We start from the raw sequence: 20,549 nt of genomic DNA on the forward strand, positions 1-20,549 counted from the left end.
TGGGGAATTCTTTACATAAGATTATACAGGGATAACTCCTATCTTCCGGTGAGACCCCCGCCCTCTCCCTCATGTCACCAAGTTCAAGGACGGGGTGTCAAGGGGAGACCACAACCTGTGAAATCACTAGATCTCCCCCAGCCGTGATCAAACCCTCCACAGTACTTATTAGAAGCGAGCCCGCTTTTCAGCAGCACTCACCCTATTAAATTAATGCATAGCCCCCAAAACACCAATTGGCATCCCTGCGCGCCAGATGTTACTCCTACTATAACATATATCATTATTAACTCTTGCTGTCTTGGTTCCCCATGGTTAATGCGATCCTCATCCACATATATCAAATGTCCACTAAATCAAAAGACATACAAATATACGCCTGAAAAGGTGGTATGCAGAAGCAAACTCGCTGCACATTTATTGATACAGTAAAAAATTACAATTAATCATAAGATCCATATCACTAATCTTTATTGAAATATCTTTGAGACACAGGTATAGCGTGATGTATTGAATCCTCCCTCCTTCATCATCATCATTTTTGAACCAAAAAATCTGAAAAAGATTAATAAAAAAGAAAACAATAAATGTCAAATCATATATAACATACATTTCACAAGAACTGTGTATTAATCCCAATGTTTCAGATAGAGGCCAGTGTACCTCAAGCGTCAGTAGGGGGACCTATCGGACCTGCCAGTCAACATCAATGTCTCCATTATTTGATCTATATGTATCCAAATTAAACTTGTTGACCAGACTACTCTATAAAAAAGCCATTATACCACATTAAATTCCACATTCACTCCCTCTGGACGTAATGAATTTAATTGATAGATCCACCACATCTCTCTTCTTTTGAGAGTGGCCAATCTATCCCCCCCCCCCCTTTTGGGCATCGGTACATGATCCAAGGCCATGAACCTCAGATATCATGCTCCGTGTAGCCAGTCTCACAAAAATATTTGGAGACTGGCAGGTCCATTTTTCTCTTCCTAATACTATATCTGTGGTTATTCACCCTTGTTTTAAGGCTCCAAGTAGTCTGACCAACATAAAGTAGTTTGCAAGGACACATAAGTACGTATATGACCCATACTTAATCACATGTTAAGAAGTGTTTTATCTCATATATCTTGTTGTTACCAGGGGTGTTACGCCGAGCGCTCCGGGTCCCCGTTCCTCCCCGGAGCGCTCGCCTCATCCTCGTTGCTGCAGCGCCCCGGTCAGATCCACTGACCGGGTGCGCTGCGGTACCGCCTCCAGCCGGGATGCGATTCGCGATGCGGGTGGCGCCCGCTCGCGATGCGCACCCCGGTCCCCGTACCTGACTCACTCTCCGTCGGTCCTGTCCCGGCACGCGCGGCCCCGCTCCCTAGGGCGCGCGCGCGCCGGGTCTCTGCGATTTAAAGGGCCACTGCGCCGCTGATTGGCGCAGTGGTTCTAATTAGTGTGTTCACCTGTGCACTCCTTATATATACCTCACTTCCCCTGCACTCCCTTGCCGGATCTTGTTGCCCTTGTGCCTAGTGAAAGCGTTCCCTTGTTTGTTCCTAGCCCGTGTTCCAGACCTCCTGCCGTTGCCCCTGACTACGATCCTTGCTGCCTGCCCCGACCTTCTGCTACGTCCGACCTTGCCTTTGTCTACTCCCTTGTACCGCGCCTATCTTCAGCAGTCAGAGAGGTTGAGCCGTTGCTAGTGGATACGACCTGGTCACTACCGCCGCAGCAAGACCATCCCGCTTTGCGGCGGGCTCTGGTGAAAACCTGTAGTGACTTAGAACCGGTCCACTAGCACGGTCCTCGCCAATCCCTCTCTGGCACAGAGGATCCACCTCCTACCAGCCGGGATCGTGACAGTAGATCCGGCCATGGATTCCGCTGAGGTGCCGCTGTCAAGTCTTGCCGACATTTTCACGATGATCACCCAACAAAATCACCAGCTGGCATACTTGTCCTCCGTGAAACAGCAACTGAAGTCACAGTTACAGCAGCTGCTGCCACTGACACAGCAGCTGCAACTGCAACAACCATCTCCTCCGCCGTCTCCTGCAACTCCTCCGCAGCGTCCGGCCATGGATTCCGCTGAGGTGCCGCTGTCAAGTCTTGCCGACATTTCCACGATGATCACCCAACAAAATCACCAGCTGGCATACTTGTCCACCGTGACACAGCAACTGAAGTCACAGTTACAGCAGCTGCAACTGCAACAACCATCTCCTCCGCCGGCTCCTGCAACTCCTCCGCAGCAACCGGCCGCTCCTAACCCCTGCTTGTCCCTGCCGGACAAATTTGATGAGGACTCTAGACTCTGCCGTGGTCTCCTTTCTGGAAAGGCCTTGTCTGGGGCCACACCACTCTGGGACCGCAATGATCCTGCCACAGCCACAGTCCAGTTGTCACGATGCCGGCTGGCAGGTAGTGGACCCTCTGTGCCAGAGAGGGATTGGCGTGGACCGTGCTAGTGGACCGGTTCTAAGCCACTACTGGTTTTCACCAGAGCCCGCCGCAAAGCGGGATGGTCTTGCTGCGGCGGTAGTGACCAGGTCGTATCCACTAGCAACGGCTCACCTCTCTGGCTGCTGAAGATAGGCGCGGTACAAGGGAGTAGGCAGAAGCAAGGTCGGACGTAGCAGAAGGTCGGGGCAGGCAGCAAGGATCGTAGTCAGGGGCAACGGCAGAAGGTCTGGAAACACAGGCAAGGAACACACAAGGAACGCTTTCACTGGCACTAAGGCAACAAGATCCGGCAAGGGAGTGCAAGGGAAGTGAGGTAATATAGGGAAGTGCACAGGTGAAAACCCTAATTGGAACCACTGCGCCAATCAGCGGCGCAGTGGCCCTTTAAATCGCAGAGACCCGGCGCGCGCGCGCCCTAGGGAGCGGGGCCGCGCGCGCCGGGACAGAACAGACGGGGAGCGAGTCAGGTAGGGGAGCCGGGGTGCGCATCGCGAGCGGGCGCTACCCGCATCGCGAATCGCATCCCGGCTGGCAGCGGGATCGCAGCGCCCCGGGTCAGAGGACGTGACCGGAGCGCTGCAGCGGAGGGAGTGAAGCGAGCGCTCCGGGGAGGAGCGGGGACCCGGAGCGCTCGGCGTAACAGTACCCCCCCCCTTGGGTCTCCCCCTCTTCTTGGAGCCTGAGAACCTGAGGAGCAGACTTTTGTCAAGGATGTTGTCCTCAGGTTCCCAGGATCTCTCTTCAGGACCACAACCCTCCCAGTCTACTAAAAAAAAATTTTTCCCTCTGACCTTTTTGGCAGCCAAAATTTCCTTGACCGAGAAGACGTCCGAGGAGCCGGAAACAGGAGTGGGAGGAACAGATTTGGGAGAAAAACGGTTGAGGATGAGTGGTTTGAGAAGAGAGACGTGAAAGGCATTAGGGATACGAAGAGAAGGAGGAAGAAGAAGTTTATAAGAGACAGGATTAATTTGACACAAAATTTTGAAAGGACCAAGATAGCGTGGTCCCAACTTGTAGCTAGGGACACGGAAGCGGACATATTTAGCGGAGAGCCATACCTTGTCTCCAGGGGAAAAAACGGGGGGAGCTCTTCTTTTCTTATCCGCGAACCTCTTCATGCGTGAAGAAGCCTGTAAGAGAGAATTTTGGGTCTCTCTCCATATAATGGAAAGGTCACGAGAAATTTCATCCACAGCGGGCAGACCAGAGGGCAAGGGGGTAGGGAGGGGGGGAAGAGGGTGACGGCCGTACACCACGAAAAATGGGGATTTGGAGGAAGATTCAGAGACCCTGAAGTTATACGAGAATTCGGCCCATGGAAGGAGATCTGCCCAGTCATCCTGGCGGGAGGAAACAAAATGTCGCAAATAATCACCCAGGATCTGGTTAATTCTTTCTACTTGTCCATTGGACTAGGGATGATATGCAGAGGAAAAATTTAATTTAATCTTGAGTTGTTTACAGAGAGCCCTCCAGAATTTAGACACGAATTGGACCCCTCTATCCGAGACAATCTGCGTAGGCAACCCGTGAAGACGAAAAATGTGTACAAAAAATTGTTTAGCCAACTGAGGCGCAGAAGGAAGACCAGGAAGAGGGATGAAATGTGCCATTTTGGAGAATCGATCAACGACCACCCAAATAACGGTGTTGCCACGGGAAGGGGGTAAATCAGTAATAAAATCCATACCAATCAGGGACCAAGGCTGTTCGGGGACAGGCAGAGGATGAAGAAAACCAGCGGGCTTCTGGCGAGGAGTCTTATCCCGGGCACAGATAGTGCAGGCTCGCACAAAGTCCCCAACATCCGTCTCCAGAGTCGGCCACCAATAGAAGCGGGAGATGAGTTGCACAGATTTCTTGATGCCCGCATGACCTGCGAGATGGGAGGAGTGACCCCATTTGAGGATTCCGAGGCGTTGGCGTGGAGAAACAAAGGTCTTTCCTGGAGGAGTCTGCCTGATGGAGGCAGGAGAAGTGGAGATCAGGCAGTCAGGTGGAATGATGTGTTGCGGAGGGAGATCAACTTCTGAGGCATCCGAGGAACGAGAGAGAGCATCGGCCCTAATGTTCTTATCGGCAGGACGAAAGTGAATCTCAAAATTAAATCGGGCAAAGAACAGAGACCACCGGGCCTGGCGAGGATTCAGCCGTTGGGCAGACTGGAGGTAGGAGAGGTTCTTGTGGTCGGTGTAGATAATAACAGGAAATCTTGATCCCTCCAGCAGATGCCTCCATTCCTCAAGTGCTAATTTAATGGCTAGAAGCTCTCGATCCCCGATGGAGTAGTTCCTCTCCGCTGGAGAGAAGGTCCTAGAGAAAAAACCACAAGTGACAGCATGCCCGGAAGAATTTTTTTGTAGAAGAACAGCTCCAGCTCCCACTGAGGAGGCATCAACCTCCAATAGGAAGGGTTTGGAAGGGTCAGGTCTGGAGAGCACGGGAGCCGAAGAAAAGGCAGACTTGAGTCGTTTAAAGGAGTCTTCTGCTTGAGGAGGCCAGGACTTGGGATCAGCATTTTTTTTGGTTAAAGCCACGATAGGAGCCACAATGGTAGAAAAATGTGGAATAAATTGCCTGTAATAATTGGCGAACCCCAAAAAGCGTTGGATAGCACGGAGTCCGGAGGGGCGTGGCCAATCTAAGACGGCAGAGAGTTTGTCTGGATCCATCTGTAGTCCCTGGCCAGAGACCAAATATCCTAGAAAAGGAAGAGATTGGCATTCAAACAGACATTTCTCAATTTTGGCATAGAGTTGGTTGTCACGAAGTCTCTGAAGAACCATACGGACATGCTGGCGGTGTTCTTCTAGATTGGCAGAAAAAATTAGGATATCGTCCAGATATACAACAACACAGGAGTATAACAGATCACGAAAAATTTCATTGACAAAGTCTTGGAAGACGGCAGGGGCATTGCACAGTCCAAAGGGCATGACCAGATACTCAAAGTGTCCATCTCTGGTGTTAAATGCCGTTTTCCACTCGTCCCCCTCTCTGATGCGGATGAGGTTATAGGCGCCTCTTAAGTCCAATTTAGTGAAGATGTGGGCACCTTGGAGGCGATCAAAGAGTTCAGAGATGAGGGGTAAGGGGTAGCGGTTCTTAACCGTGATTTTATTAAGACCGCGGTAGTCAATGCAAGGACGTAGGGAGCCATCTTTTTTGGACACAAAGAAAAATCCGGCTCCGGCAGGAGAGGAGGATTTACGGATAAAGCCCTTTTTTAGATTCTCCTGGACGTATTCGGACATGGCAAGAGTCTCTGGGGCAGAGAGAGGATAAATTCTGCCCCGGGGTGGAGTAGTACCCGGGAGGAGGTCGATAGGGCAATCATAAGGCCTGTGAGGAGGTAGAGTCTCAGCTTGTTTTTTGCAGAAAACATCCGCGAAGTCCATATAGGCCTTAGGGAGACCGGTTACTGGAGGAACCACAGAGTTACGGCAAGGGTTACTGGGAACCGGTTTTAGACAGTTCTTGGAACAAGAGGACCCCCAACTCTTGATCTCCCCAGTGGACCAATCCAGGGTTGGGGAATGAAGTTGAAGCCAGGGAAGTCCAAGGAGAATCTCCGAGGTGCAATTGGGGAGGACCAAAAGTTCAATCCTCTCATGATGAGATCCGATGCTCATAAGAAGGGGCTCCGTGCGGAAACGTATGGTACAGTCCAATCTTTCATTATTTACACAATTGATGTAGAGGGGTCTGGCGAGACTGGTCACCGGGATGTTGAACCTGTTGACGAGAGAGGCCAAAATAAAATTTCCTGCAGATCCAGAGTCCAAGAAGGCCACTGTAGAGAAGGAGAAGGCAGAGGCAGACATCCGCACAGGCACAGTAAGACGTGGAGAAGCAGAGTAGACATCAAGGACTGTCTCACCTTTGTGCGGAGTCAGCGTACGTCTTTCCAGGCGAGGAGGACGGATAGGACAATCCCTCAGGAAGTGTTCGGTACTAGCACAGTACAGGCAGAGGTTCTCCATACGGCGTCGTGTCCTCTCTTGAGGTGTCAGGCGAGACCGGTCGACCTGCATAGCCTCCACGGCGGGAGGCACAGGAACAGATTGCAGGGGACCAGAGGAGAGAGGAGCCGAGGAGACGAAACGCCTCGTGCGAACAGAGTCCATATCTTGGCGGAGTTCCTGACGCCTTTCAGAAAAACGCATGTCAATGCGAGTGGCTAGGTGAATAAGTTCATGTAGATTAGCAGGAATTTCTCGTGCGGCCAGAACATCTTTAATGTTGCTGGATAGGCCTTTTTTGAAGGTCGCGCAGAGGGCCTCATTATTCCAGGACAATTCTGAAGCAAGTGTACGGAATTGTACGGCATACTCGCCAACGGAAGAATTACCCTGGACCAGGTTCAACAGGGCAGTCTCAGCAGAAGAGGCTCGGGCAGGTTCCTCAAAGACACTTCGGATTTCCGAGAAGAAGGAGTGTACAGAGGCAGTGACGGGGTCATTGCGGTCCCAGAGCGGTGTGGCCCATGACAGGGCTTTTCCGGACAGAAGACTGACTACGAAAGCCACCTTAGACCTTTCAGTGGGAAACAGGTCCGACATCATCTCCAGATGCAGGGAACATTGGGAAAGAAAGCCACGGCAAAACTTAGAGTCCCCATCAAATTTATCCGGCAAGGATAAGCGTATCCCAGGAGCGGCCACTCGCTGCGGAGGAGGTGCAGGAGCTGGCGGAGGAGATGACTGCTGAAGCTGTGGTAGCAACTGTTGTAGCATAACGGTCAGTTGAGACAGCTGTTGGCCTTGTTGCGCTATCTGTTGTGACTGCTGGGCGACCACCGTGGTGAGGTCAGCGACAACTGGCAGAGGAACTTCAGCGGGATCCATGGCCGGATCTACTGTCACGATGCCAGCTGGCAGGTAGTGGACCCTCTGTGCCAGAGAGGGATTGGCGTGGACCGTGCTAGTGGACCGGTTCTAAGCCACTACTGGTTTTCACCAGAGCCCGCCGCAAAGCGGGATGGTCTTGCTGCGGCGGTAGTGACCAGGTCGTATCCACTAGCAACGGCTCACCTCTCTGGCTGCTGAAGATAGGCGCGGTACAAGGGAGTAGGCAGAAGCAAGGTCGGACGTAGCAGAAGGTCGGGGCAGGCAGCAAGGATCGTAGTCAGGGGCAACGGCAGAAGGTCTGGAAACACAGGCAAGGAACACACAAGGAACGCTTTCACTGGCACTAAGGCAACAAGATCCGGCAAGGGAGTGCAAGGGAAGTGAGGTAATATAGGGAAGTGCACAGGTGAAAACCCTAATTGGAACCACTGCGCCAATCAGCGGCGCAGTGGCCCTTTAAATCGCAGAGACCCGGCGCGCGCGCGCCCTAGGGAGCGGGGCCGCGAGCGCCGGGACAGAACAGACGGGGAGCGAGTCAGGTAGGGGAGCCGGGGTGCGCATCGCGAGCGGGCGCTACCCGCATCGCGAATCGCATCCCGGCTGGCAGCGGGATCGCAGCGCCCCGGGTCAGAGGACGTGACCGGAGCGCTGCAGCGGAGGGAGTGAAGCGAGCGCTCCGGGGAGGAGCGGGGACCCGGAGCGCTCGGCGTAACACCAGTCCTTCTTCGCTGAGGTCCGTGGTGTCTTCGAGGAGCCTGCCCGAGCTTCTTCTGCCGAGACTGCCCTGCTGAACCTGGCCCAGGGTGTTTCTTCCGTTGGCGAATACGCCATTCAGTTCCGTGCTCTTGCTTCCAAGTTGTCCTGGAATAGTGAGGCTCTCTGCGCGACCTTTAAAAAAGGCCTATCCAGCAACATTAAAGATGTTCTGGCCGCACGAGAAACTCCTGCTAACCTACATGAACTCATTCATCTTGCCACTCGCATTGACATGCGTTTTTCCGGATGGCGTCTGGAGCTCCGCCTGGATATGGACTTTGTTCGCACGAGGCGTTTTTTCTCCCCGGCTCCTCTCTCCTCTGGTCCTCTGCAAACCGTTCCTGTGCCTCCCGCCGTGGAGGCTATGCAAGTTGACCGGTCTCGCTTGACACCTCAAGAGAGGACACGACGCCGCATGGAGAATCTTTGCCTGTACTATGCCGGTACCGAACACTTCCTGAAGGATTGTCCTATCCGTCCTCCCCGCCTGGAAAGACGTACGCTGACTCCGCACAAAGGTGACACAGTTCTTGATGTCAACTCTGCTTCTCCACGCCTTACTGTGCCTGTGCGGATATCTTCCTCTACCTTCTCCTTCTCTACTACGGCCTTCTTGGATTCCGGATCTGCAGGAAATTTTTTTTTGGCCTCTCTTATCAACAGGTTCAACGTCCCTGTGACCAGTCTCGCCGGACCCCTCTACATCAATTGTGTTGACAATGAAAGATTGGACTGTGCCGTGTGTTACCGCACGGAACCCCTCCTAATGTGCATCGGACCTCATCACAAAAAAATTGAGTTTTTTTTCCTCAGGTTCTTTGGCCCCAAGAAGAGGGGGAGACCCAAGGGGGGGGGGTACTGTTACGCCGAGCGCTCCGGGTCCCCGTTCCTCCCCGGAGCGCTCGCCTCATCCTCGTTGCTGCAGCGCCCCGGTCAGATCCACTGACCGGGTGCGCTGCAGTACCGCCTCCAGCCGGGATGCGATTCGCGATGCGGGTGGCGCCCGCTCGCGATGCGCACCCCGGTCCCCGTACCTGACTCACTCTCCGTCGGTCCTGTCCCGGCACGCGCGGCCCCGCTCCCTAGGGCGCGCGCGCGCCGGGTCTCTGCGATTTAAAGGGCCACTGCGCCGCTGATTGGCGCAGTGGTTCTAATTAGTGTGTTCACCTGTGCACTCCTTATATATACCTCACTTCCCCTGCACTCCCTTGCCGGATCTTGTTGCCCTTGTGCCTAGTGAAAGCGTTCCCTTGTTTGTTCCTAGCCCGTGTTCCAGACCTCCTGCCGTTGCCCCTGACTACGATCCTTGCTGCCTGCCCCGACCTTCTGCTACGTCCGACCTTGCCTTTGTCTACTCCCTTGTACCGCGCCTATCTTCAGCAGTCAGAGAGGTTGAGCCGTTGCTAGTGGATACGACCTGGTCACTACCGCCGCAGCAAGACCATCCCGCTTTGCGGCGGGCTCTGGTGAAAACCTGTAGTGACTTAGAACCGGTCCACTAGCACGGTCCTCGCCAATCCCTCTCTGGCACAGAGGATCCACCTCCTACCAGCCGGGATCGTGACAAGGGGGTATAAATTGTGTGCCTTTCATCATTTTGTTACAGTTCACACAAGATAGACATGGGAATGAACCTAATTTTTTAGCGCCCAAAAATGTTAGAGGTTCTATCCTCTCACTGTGTACTTCTGTTTTTACAAGCCTATCCTTTAAGTTTCTACATCTTCTGTAGGACATCAAAGGATTTAGTGCAAACTCCTGAATATTAGGAAAACGTTGTTTCATAATGTACCAATGTTTGTTAAGTACTTTAGAAATTAGGTTGCTATATTGGTTGTATGTAGATACAAACGATATTCTCATCTGTGTTGTTTTAACCTTAGTGGTAAGTGTAGCTTTCCTGTCTAGGGCTTCTACCTTGGATCTATGTTCCTCAATGATATTTCTAGGATATCCTCTCTTTAAGAAATTGTCTGTCATATGACCTAATGTCAAAGTCATAGCACTATCATCATCTACCACCCACCTAACCCTCAACATTTGGTTATAGGGAAGAGAATTAGTCATTCTTCTCGGGTGACAACTATGCAACAGCGTATTACTGTCTTTCGGTTTGGTGTATAAACTGATGTATAGTTTTTGATCCCTTTTGGTTATATTTACATGGTAAAGGATAGGTCATGTCATGGTAAAGGATATTTTGGAGACTATATTGTTAAGGAAATCATAAAAAGTAGCAACTCTTCAAATGTACTGGTCAAAAGGAGGAAGATGTCGTTGATATATCTCCACCAGCCCAGACAATGTACATGGGCGCCACATTTGTCCCCATGGCGGTTCCAACCAACTGTAAATAATATTTATTTCAAAAACAGAATAATTGTTAGTAAGAATCAAATGTAAAAGTTGTAAAAATGAATCTTGAACCGCCATGGGGAACTATGATGTAGATAGGACCTTTTGTACTGCTGCTATACCCCGATTATGGTCTAGAGAGGTATATAAGCTAGTAATGTCAAATGACACTAGAATGGTGTGGTTTGGTAAATCCCCGATTTTAACTAAAAAGGTCACTAGTGTCTCTAATGTAAGATTTTGCTGAAAAAACAAAAGGTCGCAAAACCTTGCCCGGCAGGATAGAGGTATTGCTCAGAATCGAGTTCCTCCCCGAAACAATGGGTCTGCCCGGAGGGCTGGACAAGGATTTGTGAATTTTTGGCAAGATGTATATAGCTGGTGTAACTGGATATTTGACAACAAGAAACTCTCTCAACTGTTCATCTATTGTTTTTGTAATCAGGTGTATCCATGACCATGACAGCACCACCCTTAAGGCTGGTTTGATGGTGAGGTCGCGGTTATGGACCATGTGTTCCAAAGCTTATTTCTCAGAAAGTGTAAGGTTATGCGTCAAAGTCATACCTTTGAAGTTAGTCTCTCTAAGAATATCAAGGTCCCGCCGGACTAGAGACATATATGTCTTTAGTGGATGCACAGAGATAACAGGATTAACTATACTCTTGTTACATAAATCCAAATCTTTAAGACATAATATACTAGATCTAAATTGTGTTGACTGCAAATCACCCGTTTCTTGGGTATCAAACCATACCTAAAAAATGCTTGAATGTTACATCCCACATTAAACCAATTGATAGAGACTAATGGACAAAATGTTAAGCCTTTCGCTAACACAGATAACTGCATATCAGACAAGGTATATGAGGAAATATTTACCACTGTGTTTTTTGAGTCTTTTTCTTTATCCTCTGTGGTTATCCCTGAGGGAACCACTTCTGACTTCTGGTTTTTCCTTGTTCTGTTCCTTTTTAGTCCACCCCTTCTTGATGGCTTTCTGTAGGGGTGTGTGGAGGCAGCCCTTGTTCAAAAAATCTTTATTGGGTAAAGAAAATTTATCAACATTAGAAGTTTGCTTATTCCTCTTAACTCATCTGGAGTTTTCACCCTGGTACATAAACTTATTCCAGGTATACACTTTGACTTTAGTATAATCATTGAAGTCCCGAAACCATTTTTTCTTTTTAACATCCATAATTTCCTTTCTAAACTTCTCCAAAAATGTCTTGTTTCTATCCATTTAGCTAGCAAATTTCTCCGCCAGCAGCATAGTATTAAAGGGGTACTCCGGCGCTTAGACATTTTATCCCCTATCCAAAGGATAGGGGATAAGATGCCTAATCGCGGGGGTCCCGCCGATGGGGACCCCCGTGATCTTGCAAGCCGCACCCCGTTAGAATCAGTCCCCGAAGCGTGTCGATCACAGGGACGGATCATTGTGACATCACGGCTCCGCCCTTGTGTGGCGTCATACTACGCCCCCCTCAATGCAAGCCTATAAGGGGGCGGAGCATGATGTCAGTTGTCACGCCCCCTCCCATAGGATTGCATTAAGGGGGTGGAGCATGATGTCACACGGGGCGGAGCCGTGACGTCCTAATGCTCTGTCACCTTGATCGACAGTAATCAGACCCGGAGCGAACACGCTGCGGGGACCGATTCTAACGGGGTGCAGCGTGCAAGATCACGGGGGTCCCCAGCAGTGGGACCCCAGCGATCAGGCATATTATCCCCTATCTTTTGGATATGGGATAAGATGTCTAAGCGCCGAAGTACCCCTTTAAGGCTCAATTCCAACTCAGACAGTCTATTCTTAACACAGACAATTTTTTGTTGTAAGTAATCTAGTATTGTAGTATGAGTTGGCGTTGTGCAGTTACAGTTCCGTTTTTCATATTTAGAGATTTAAAGTTAGCGTCGGTGGTTGTCATGAAGCTGCTTATACGTGACCGCTGCAGAACAGGCAATGTTTGCCATGTGACCATTGCGATCCACGTGATTTGCATCATGTGACCTTCCACAACAGGTAGCTTTTACTACACAGGCGCAGTAACATTGTTACACGCCGACGCCACCATGACATATGTATGCAAGCGGTAAGAATCCTCCTCTCGTATATTGGCAATATGTTAATGTGATTATAACATTCAGTTGTATACAACAAGTGTTATAAATTACCAAATTACAAATTAATGTAAAGGGTTGTTTTCAAGCACTTTATTAATTATGCAGAAATGAATTTGTTTGCACTGGGAAAATATATGTATTGATTATTGTATGTGTTTTATATTATATTATGAGATGATTGATTGTATAACATGATGATGATTATTGTATCACCTGTTTTGGGTATATATACCCCTTCTTGCACTGTGTATCACCAGCTTGAAAAAGGCTCTTTGTGATCTGAAACGTTGGTGCTGTTTTTCTGCCATGAGTGAATAAATCACCATTGTTTTTTGCATCATATATATATTTTTTTTATTTAGGAAGTTTAACTGGGCAAATGGAAGTAAACAGCAGTCTGAGACAAGGATACAGATCAAATGCAGGGCTTCTCATGCTCTTTATTTTTAATCACAAAATTAATAAAACACTATATCAGTGGCTTACAACTGGCCACCCAACAAAACAAACTTTAAATGTGTAAACTGTCAATTATCCTAAAGTCTGCTTTTTGAGGCAGTTTTCTTCTAACCTCTCTAGACAGACTGACTCTGAACTATTATTATTGCCCAATGAAGAACAGTCTACTGCACCTGTTCTGCTTTGGCCTTGTCTTAAAGGGGTACACCACATTTTTTTTTTAAATCAACTGGTGCCAGAAAATAACCTGATTTGTAAAGTACATCTATTAAAATATCTTAATCCTTCCAGTAGTTATCAGCTGCTGTATGATCCACAGGAAGTTCTTATATTTTAGAATTTCTTTTCTGTCTGATCACAGTGCTCTCTGCTGACACCTCTGTCCATTTTAGGAACTTCCAGAGTAGGAGCAAATCCCCATAGAAAACCTATCTTACTCTGGATAGTTCCCGACCTGGACAGAGGTGTCAGCAAAGAGCACTGTGGTCAGAAAGAAAGGAAATTCAAAAAGAAAAGAACTTCCTGTGGATCATACAGCAGCTTATAAGTACTGGAAGGGTTAAGATTTTTTAATAGAAGTAATTTACAAATCTGTTTACATTTCTGGCACAGTTGATTTCCAATGGAGGACCCCTTTAAATTGTCTTAAACCTAGAGTGCTCCTGGAAGCGGAATGAAAGGACCCACTACCGATTTTGCTTTCCATTTCATAAAAAATCCAGTGCCAAAAGTAGGATATTTAGATAAATAAATTATATATATATATATATATATATATATATATATTATATATATATATATATAGTTATGTTGGCAATTTGTCAGCTGTATTTGTTGCTAAGAGCTCCAGACACTGTTGGATAGCTCCCCCTTGATTAATGTACAGGACTTTATGATGAAGACAACAAACTTGTCCCAAGCGCACGGTAATCTCCACAGGAAACAGACAATGAAAGAGCAGGAACCTGCGCTGGAATGTCTTCAGATTTACTGGAGGTTAAAAACACAGGAATGGATAAGCACACATACCGACATGGAATGGATAAGCACACATCCCCGCGTGTCGGTATGTGTGCTTATCCATTCCTGTGTTTTTAACCTTCAATAAATCTGAAGACATTCCAGCGCAGGTTCCTGCTCTTTCATTGTCTACAGGACTTTATGTCAGTCAAGTAGGTGCTGGGAGTTTGGAAGTGTGTCAGGATGTGGCACTTGATCAGCTTGGCACTACCTCTTTGACACTTTACCACCATCATCTTCAGGAAAGGTATAGTTTATCTTTCCACCTGAACTCCCATTCAATTGTGTCTTAGCAGCAAATAAAGCAGACAGATTCCCTTTAACCCCTTAAAGACCAAGCCCATTTTCACCTTAAATGGGCACTGTCAGATACAAAAACTTTTGATTTGTTATAAAGCATGCAAAAACAATAGGCATACTGGCAACAGCATACTGAGGGAGGGGGCGGAGACCTGCACAGTGAGGCCACGCCCCTCCCTTTGAGAGGAATTCAGACTAATGAGCTAAATTAAAAGTGTAATAAAAAAACAAATAAAGGTTCTAGACACATAAAAATTAGATGTACATGGTTAGGTACTGATATATTTAAAAAAAAATTTTTGTTGGATCTGATGGCTACATTTTAAAGGGGTTATCCAGGAAAAAACTTTTTTTTATATATCAACTGGCTCCAGAAAGTTAAACAGATTTGTAAATTACTTCTATTAAAAAATCTTAATCCTTTCAGTACTTATGAGCTTCTGAAGTTAAGGTTGTTCTTTTCTGTCTAAGTAATCTCTGATGACACGTGTCTCGGGAACCACCCAGTTTAGAAGAGGTTTGCTATGCGAATTTGCTTCTAAACTGGGCGTTTCCCGAGACACGTGTCATCAGAGATTACTTAGACAGAAAAGAACAACCTTAACTTCAGAAGCTCATAAGTACTGAAAGGATTAAGATTTTTTAATAGAAGTAATTTACAAATCTGTTTAACTTTCTGGAACCAGTTGATATATATAAAAAAAAAAAGTTTTTTCCTGGAATACCCCTTTAACCCCTTAAGGACACATGACGTTCTCATACGTCTCCATTTTCGAGTCCTTAAGGACACATGACGTATGAGAACGTCATGTGTTTTACCGGCCCCCCGCAACCATCTGGAGCGGAGCCGGTGCCCGATGCCTGCTGAAATCGTTCAGCAGGCATCGGGGCATATCGCCCAGGGGGGTCATTATGACCCCCCATGTCGGCGATGGCCGCAGATCGCTGGACAATTCAGTCCAGCGATCTGCGGCAGATTCCGGGTCAATCGGGTCTCCAGTGACCCGGTCACCCGGAATTATTGGCTAATCGGGGCCATCAGAGACGGCCCCGAACAGCCAGAGGCAGCAGGGGTGAGGTGGCACTGGTGCCACCTCACGATCGCCCTGATTCGTCGGCCGGATTACCGGCCGACCAATCAGGGCGCCTGCTGCGGGTGTCACTCCCGCAACCCGCTCCGCCCCTCTTCCGGAGGACGTGAGCGGGTGCGGGACGTGCACCACGGGTGCTGGGGACCCCGATCCCCGGCGCCCCTGTTGGGATCGGGGCCCCAGGAGCAGCGGCGGCGGCGGAGACGACGAGGGACTGACCTGGTGCAGCGAGGATCGTTGGAGGTGAGTGACAGCCTCCTGCTGCAAAAAGGGCATGCTGGGAGCTGTAGTTATGCAACAGCAGGAGGCAGACCACCACAACTCCCAGCATGCCCTTATGGGCATGCTGGGACTTGTAGTTTTGCAACAGCTGGAGGCACATTCTTTCTATGGAAAAGTGTACCTTCAGCTGTTGTGTAACTACAACTCCCAGCTTGCACGATCAGCTAAAGTGCATGCTGGGAGTTGTAGTGGTGCATCTGGTGGTTGCATAACTACAACTCCCAGCATGCCCGTTGGCTGTCGGTGACTGCTGAGAGTTGTAGTTTTGCAACAGCTGAAGGCACACTGAGTTAAGTAGCAAACCAGTGTGTCTCCAGCTGTTGCATAACTACAATCCCCAGCATCCCCAGCCAAAGTAGTATGCCTCCAGCTGTTGCATAACTACAACACCCAGCATGCCCTTCCGCTGTCCGTACATGCTGGGGGTTGTAGCTTTTGCAACAGCTGAAGGCACACTGGTTGCAAAACACTGAGTTTGTTACCAAACTCGGTGTTTCACAACCAGTGTGCCTCCAGCTGTTGCAAAACTACAACTCCCAGCATGCACTGATAGACCGTACATGCTGGGAGTTGTAGTTTTGCAACAGCTGGATGTTCCCCCCCCCCCCAATGTGAACGTACAGGGTACACTCACATGGGCGGAGGATTACAGTAAGTATCCGGCTGCAAGTTTGAGGTGCGGGAAAATTTCTGCCGCAGCTCAAACTGCCAGCGAGAAACTACTGTGAACCCCCTGCCCGTGTGACTGTACCCTAAAAACACTACACTACACTAACACACAATAAAATAAAAAGTAAAAAACACTACATATACACATACCCCTACACAGCCCCCCTCCCCTCCCCAATAAAAATGAAAAACGTCTGGTACGCCACTGTTACCAAAACGGAGCCTCCAGCGGTTGCAAAACTACAACTCCCAGCATGCACTGATAGACCGTACATGCTGGGAGTTGTAGTTTTGCAACAGCTGGATTTCCCCCCCCCCCCCCCCAATGTAAACGTACAGGGTACACTCACATGGGCGGAGGATTACAGTAAGTATCCGGCTGCAAGTTTGAGCTGCGTCAAATTTTCTGCCGTAGCTCAAACTGCCAGCGAGAAATTACTGTGAACCCCCGCCCGTGCGACTGCACCATAAAAACACTACACTACACTAACACAAAATAAAATAAAAAGTAAAAAACACTACATATACACATACCCCTATACAACCCCCCTCCCCAATAAAAATGAAAAACATCTGGTACGCCACTGTTTCCAAAACGGAGCCTCCAGCTGTTGCAAAACAACTACTCCCAGTATTGCCAGATAGCCGTTGACTGTCCAGGCATGCTGGGAGTTTTACAACAGCTGGAGGCACCCTGTTTGGGAATCACTGGCGTAGAATTCCCCTATGTCCACCCCTATGCAAGTCCCTAATTTAGGCCTCAAATGCGCATGGCGCTCTCACTTTGGAGCCCTGTCGTATTTCAAGGCAACAGTTTAGGGCCACAAATTAGGGCTTCAAATTTTGGGGGGTATTTTCTGCTATTACCCTTTTAAAAAATGTTAAATTTTTGGGAAAACAAGCATTTTAGGTAAAAAAATATATATATTTTTTTACATATGCAAAAGTCGTGAAACACCTGTAGGGTATTAAGGTTCAAATTACCCCTTGTTACGTTCCCCGAGGGGTCTAGTTTCCAAAATGGTATGCCATGTGGTTTTTTATTGCTGTCCTGGCACCATAGGGGCTTCCTAAATGCGGCATGCCCCCAGAGCAAAATTCGCTTTCAAAAAGCCAAATGTGACTCCTTCTCTTCTGAGACCTGTAGTGCGCCAGCAGAGCACTGTTCACACCCATATGGGGTGTTTTCTGAATCGGGAGAAATTGGGCTTCAAATTTTGGGGGGTATTTTCTGCTATTACCCTTTTTAAAATTGTAAAAATTTTGGGAAACCAAGCATTTTAGGTAAAAAAAATATATTTTTTTTTACATATGCAAAAGTCGTGAAACGCCTGTGGGGTATTAAGGTTTACTTATCCCCTTGTTACGTTCCCCGAGGGGTCTAGTTTCCAAAATGGTATGCCATGTGTTTTTTTTTTTGCTGTTCTGGCACCATAGGGGCTTCCTAAATGCGGCATGCCCCCAGAGCAAAATTTGCTTTCAAAAAGCCAAATGTTACTCCTTCTCTTCTGAGACCTGTAGTGCGCCAGCAGAGCACTTTTCACCCCCATATGGGGTGTTTTCTGAATCGGGAGAAATTGGGCTTCAAATTTTGGGGGGTATTTTCCGCTATTACCCTTTTTAAAAATGTAAACATTTTGGGAAAACAAGCATTTTAGGTAAAAAAAATTTTTTTTTTTTACATATGCAAAAGTCGTGAAACACCTGTAGGGCATTAAGGTTCACGTTACCCCTTGTTACGTTCTCCGAGGGGTCTAGTTTCCAAAATGGTATGCCATGTGGTTTTTTTTGCTGTTCTGGCACCATAGGGGCTTCCTAAATGCGGCATGCCCCCAGAGCAAAATTTGCTTTCAAAAAGCCAAATGTGACTCCTTCTCTTCTGAGACCTGTAGTGCACCAGCAGAGCACTTTTCACCCCCATGCGAGGTGTTTTCTGTATCGGGAGAAATTGGGCTTCAAATTTTGGGGGGTATTTTCTGCTATTACCATTTTTAAAAATGTAAAATTTTTGGGAAACCAAGCATTTTAGGTAAAAAAAATATATATATTTTTTACATATGCAAAAGTCGTGAATCACCTGTAGGGTATTAAGGTTCACTTTACCCCTTGTTACGTTCCCTGAGGGGTCTAGTTTCCAAAATGGTATGCCATGTGTTTTTTTTTTGCTGTCCTGGCACCATAGGGGCTTCCTAAATGCGGCATGCCCCCCAAAAACCATTTGTCGCTCCTTCCCTTCTGAGCCCTCTACTGCGCCCGCCGAACAATTAACATAGACATATGAGGTATGTGCTTACTCGAGAGAAATTGGGTTTCAAATACAAGTAAAAATTTTCTCCTTTTTATGCCTTGCAAAAATTCAAAAATTGGGTCTACAAAAACATGCGAGTGTAAAAAATTAAGATTTTGAATTTTCTCCTTCACTTTGCTGCTATTCCTGTGAAACACCTAAAGGGTTAATACACTTACTGAATGTTTTTTTGAATACTTTAGGGGGTGTAGTTTTTATAATGGGGTCTTTTATGGGGTATTTCTAATATGAAGACCCTTCAAATCCACTTCAAAACTGAACTGGTCCCTGAAAAATAGTGAGTTTGAAAATTTTGTGAAAAATTTCAAAATTGCTGCTGAACTTTGAAGCCCTATGGTGTCTTCCAAAAGTAAAAACTCATAAATTTTATGATGCAAACATAAAGTAGACATATTGTATATGTGAACCCAAAAAAATATATTTTGAATATCCATTTTCCTTACAAGCAGAGAGCTTCAAAGTTAGAAAAATGCTAAATTTTCATTTTTTTCATCAAATTTGGGGATTTTTCACCAAGAAAGGATGCAAGTTACCATAAAATGTTACCACTAAGTTAAAGTAGAATATGTCACGAAAAAACAATCTCGGAATCAGAATGATAACTAAAAGCATTTCAGAGTTATTAATGTTTAAAGTGACAGTGGTCAGAATTGCAAAAAACGCTCCGTTCCTTAAGGTATAAAATGGCCTGGTCCTTAAGGGGTTAAGGACAAGAGCATTTTTTTGCACATCTGATCACTGTCACTTTAAGCATTAATAACTCTGGGATGCTTTTACTTATTAATTTGATTCCGAGACAGTTTTTACATGACAAATTCTACTTTATCATAGTGGTACATTTTTATCGATACTTGCATCATTTAAAAATCATAATTCCAAAATGTCATGAAAAATTTGAAAATGTAGCATTTTTCTAACTTTGCTAGTTAACCACTTAAGGATGCAGGGTGTATGGACATGCCCCCATTCCAAAGTCCTTAAGCCCTTAAGGACCCAGCCAAGTTTCAATGTAGGACCCGGCCATTTTTTGAACATCTGACCACTTTCAATTTAAGCATTAATAAGTCTGGGATGCTTTTACCTTTCATTCTGATTCCGAGATAGTTTTTTCGTGACATATTCTACTTTATATTAGTGGTAACATTTTGTCAATACTTGCATTGTTTCTTGGTGAAAAATTGCAAAATGTGATGAAAAAATTAAACATTTTGCATTTTTTTTTATTTTGAAGCTCTCTGTTTATAAGAAAAATGAATATTCCAAATAAATTATATATTGATTCACATATACAACATGTATACTTTATGATTGCATCATGAAGTTGACATGTTTTTACTTTTGGAAGACATCAGAGGGCTTCAAATTGTAGCAGCAATTTTCCAATTTTTCACAAAATTTTCTAAATCGAAATTTTTCAGGGACCAGTTCTGTTTTGAAGTGGATTTGAAGGGCCTTCATATTAGAAATACCCCACAAATGACCCCATTATAAAAAACTGCACCCCTCAAAGTATTCAAAATGACATACAAAAGGTTTGTTAACCCTTAAGTTGTTCACAGGAATAGCAGCAAATTGATGGAGAAAATTCAAAATCTTCATTTTTTACACTGGCATGTTCTTGTAGACCCAGTTTTTGAATTTTTACAAGGGGTAAAAGGAGAGAAATCTTCCTAAAATGTGTAACCCAATTTCTCTCGAGTAAGGAAATACCTCATATGTGTATGTCAAGTGTTCAGTGGGCGCAGTAGAGGGCTCAGAAGGGAACGAGCGAAAGTGGGATTTTAGAGAGTGAGTTTTTCTGAAATGGTTTTTGTGGGGCATGTCGCATTTAGGAAGCCCTATGGTGCCAGAACAGAAAAAAAAAAC

General features: G+C 46.8%; 1 long non-coding RNA gene across 1 annotated transcript in view; it reads right to left on the reverse strand.

Moving 5' to 3' along the window:
* Positions 1-454: 454 nt before the first annotated feature.
* The window catches only part of LOC130277734 (uncharacterized), a 54,379-nt gene continuing 34,284 nt past the window's right edge, over positions 455-20,549 (reverse strand). The window contains exons 2-3 of the long non-coding RNA XR_008845555.1: positions 11,307-11,462; positions 455-555 (exon numbers count right to left, since the gene is read on the reverse strand). This is a non-coding gene — a long non-coding RNA (uncharacterized LOC130277734). The remainder of the gene's footprint in view (positions 556-11,306; positions 11,463-20,549) is intronic.

The sequence above is a fragment of the Hyla sarda genome, chromosome 6 (genome assembly GCF_029499605.1).
Source record: "Hyla sarda isolate aHylSar1 chromosome 6, aHylSar1.hap1, whole genome shotgun sequence".
In the NCBI taxonomy this organism is placed as follows: domain Eukaryota; kingdom Metazoa; phylum Chordata; class Amphibia; order Anura; family Hylidae; genus Hyla; species Hyla sarda.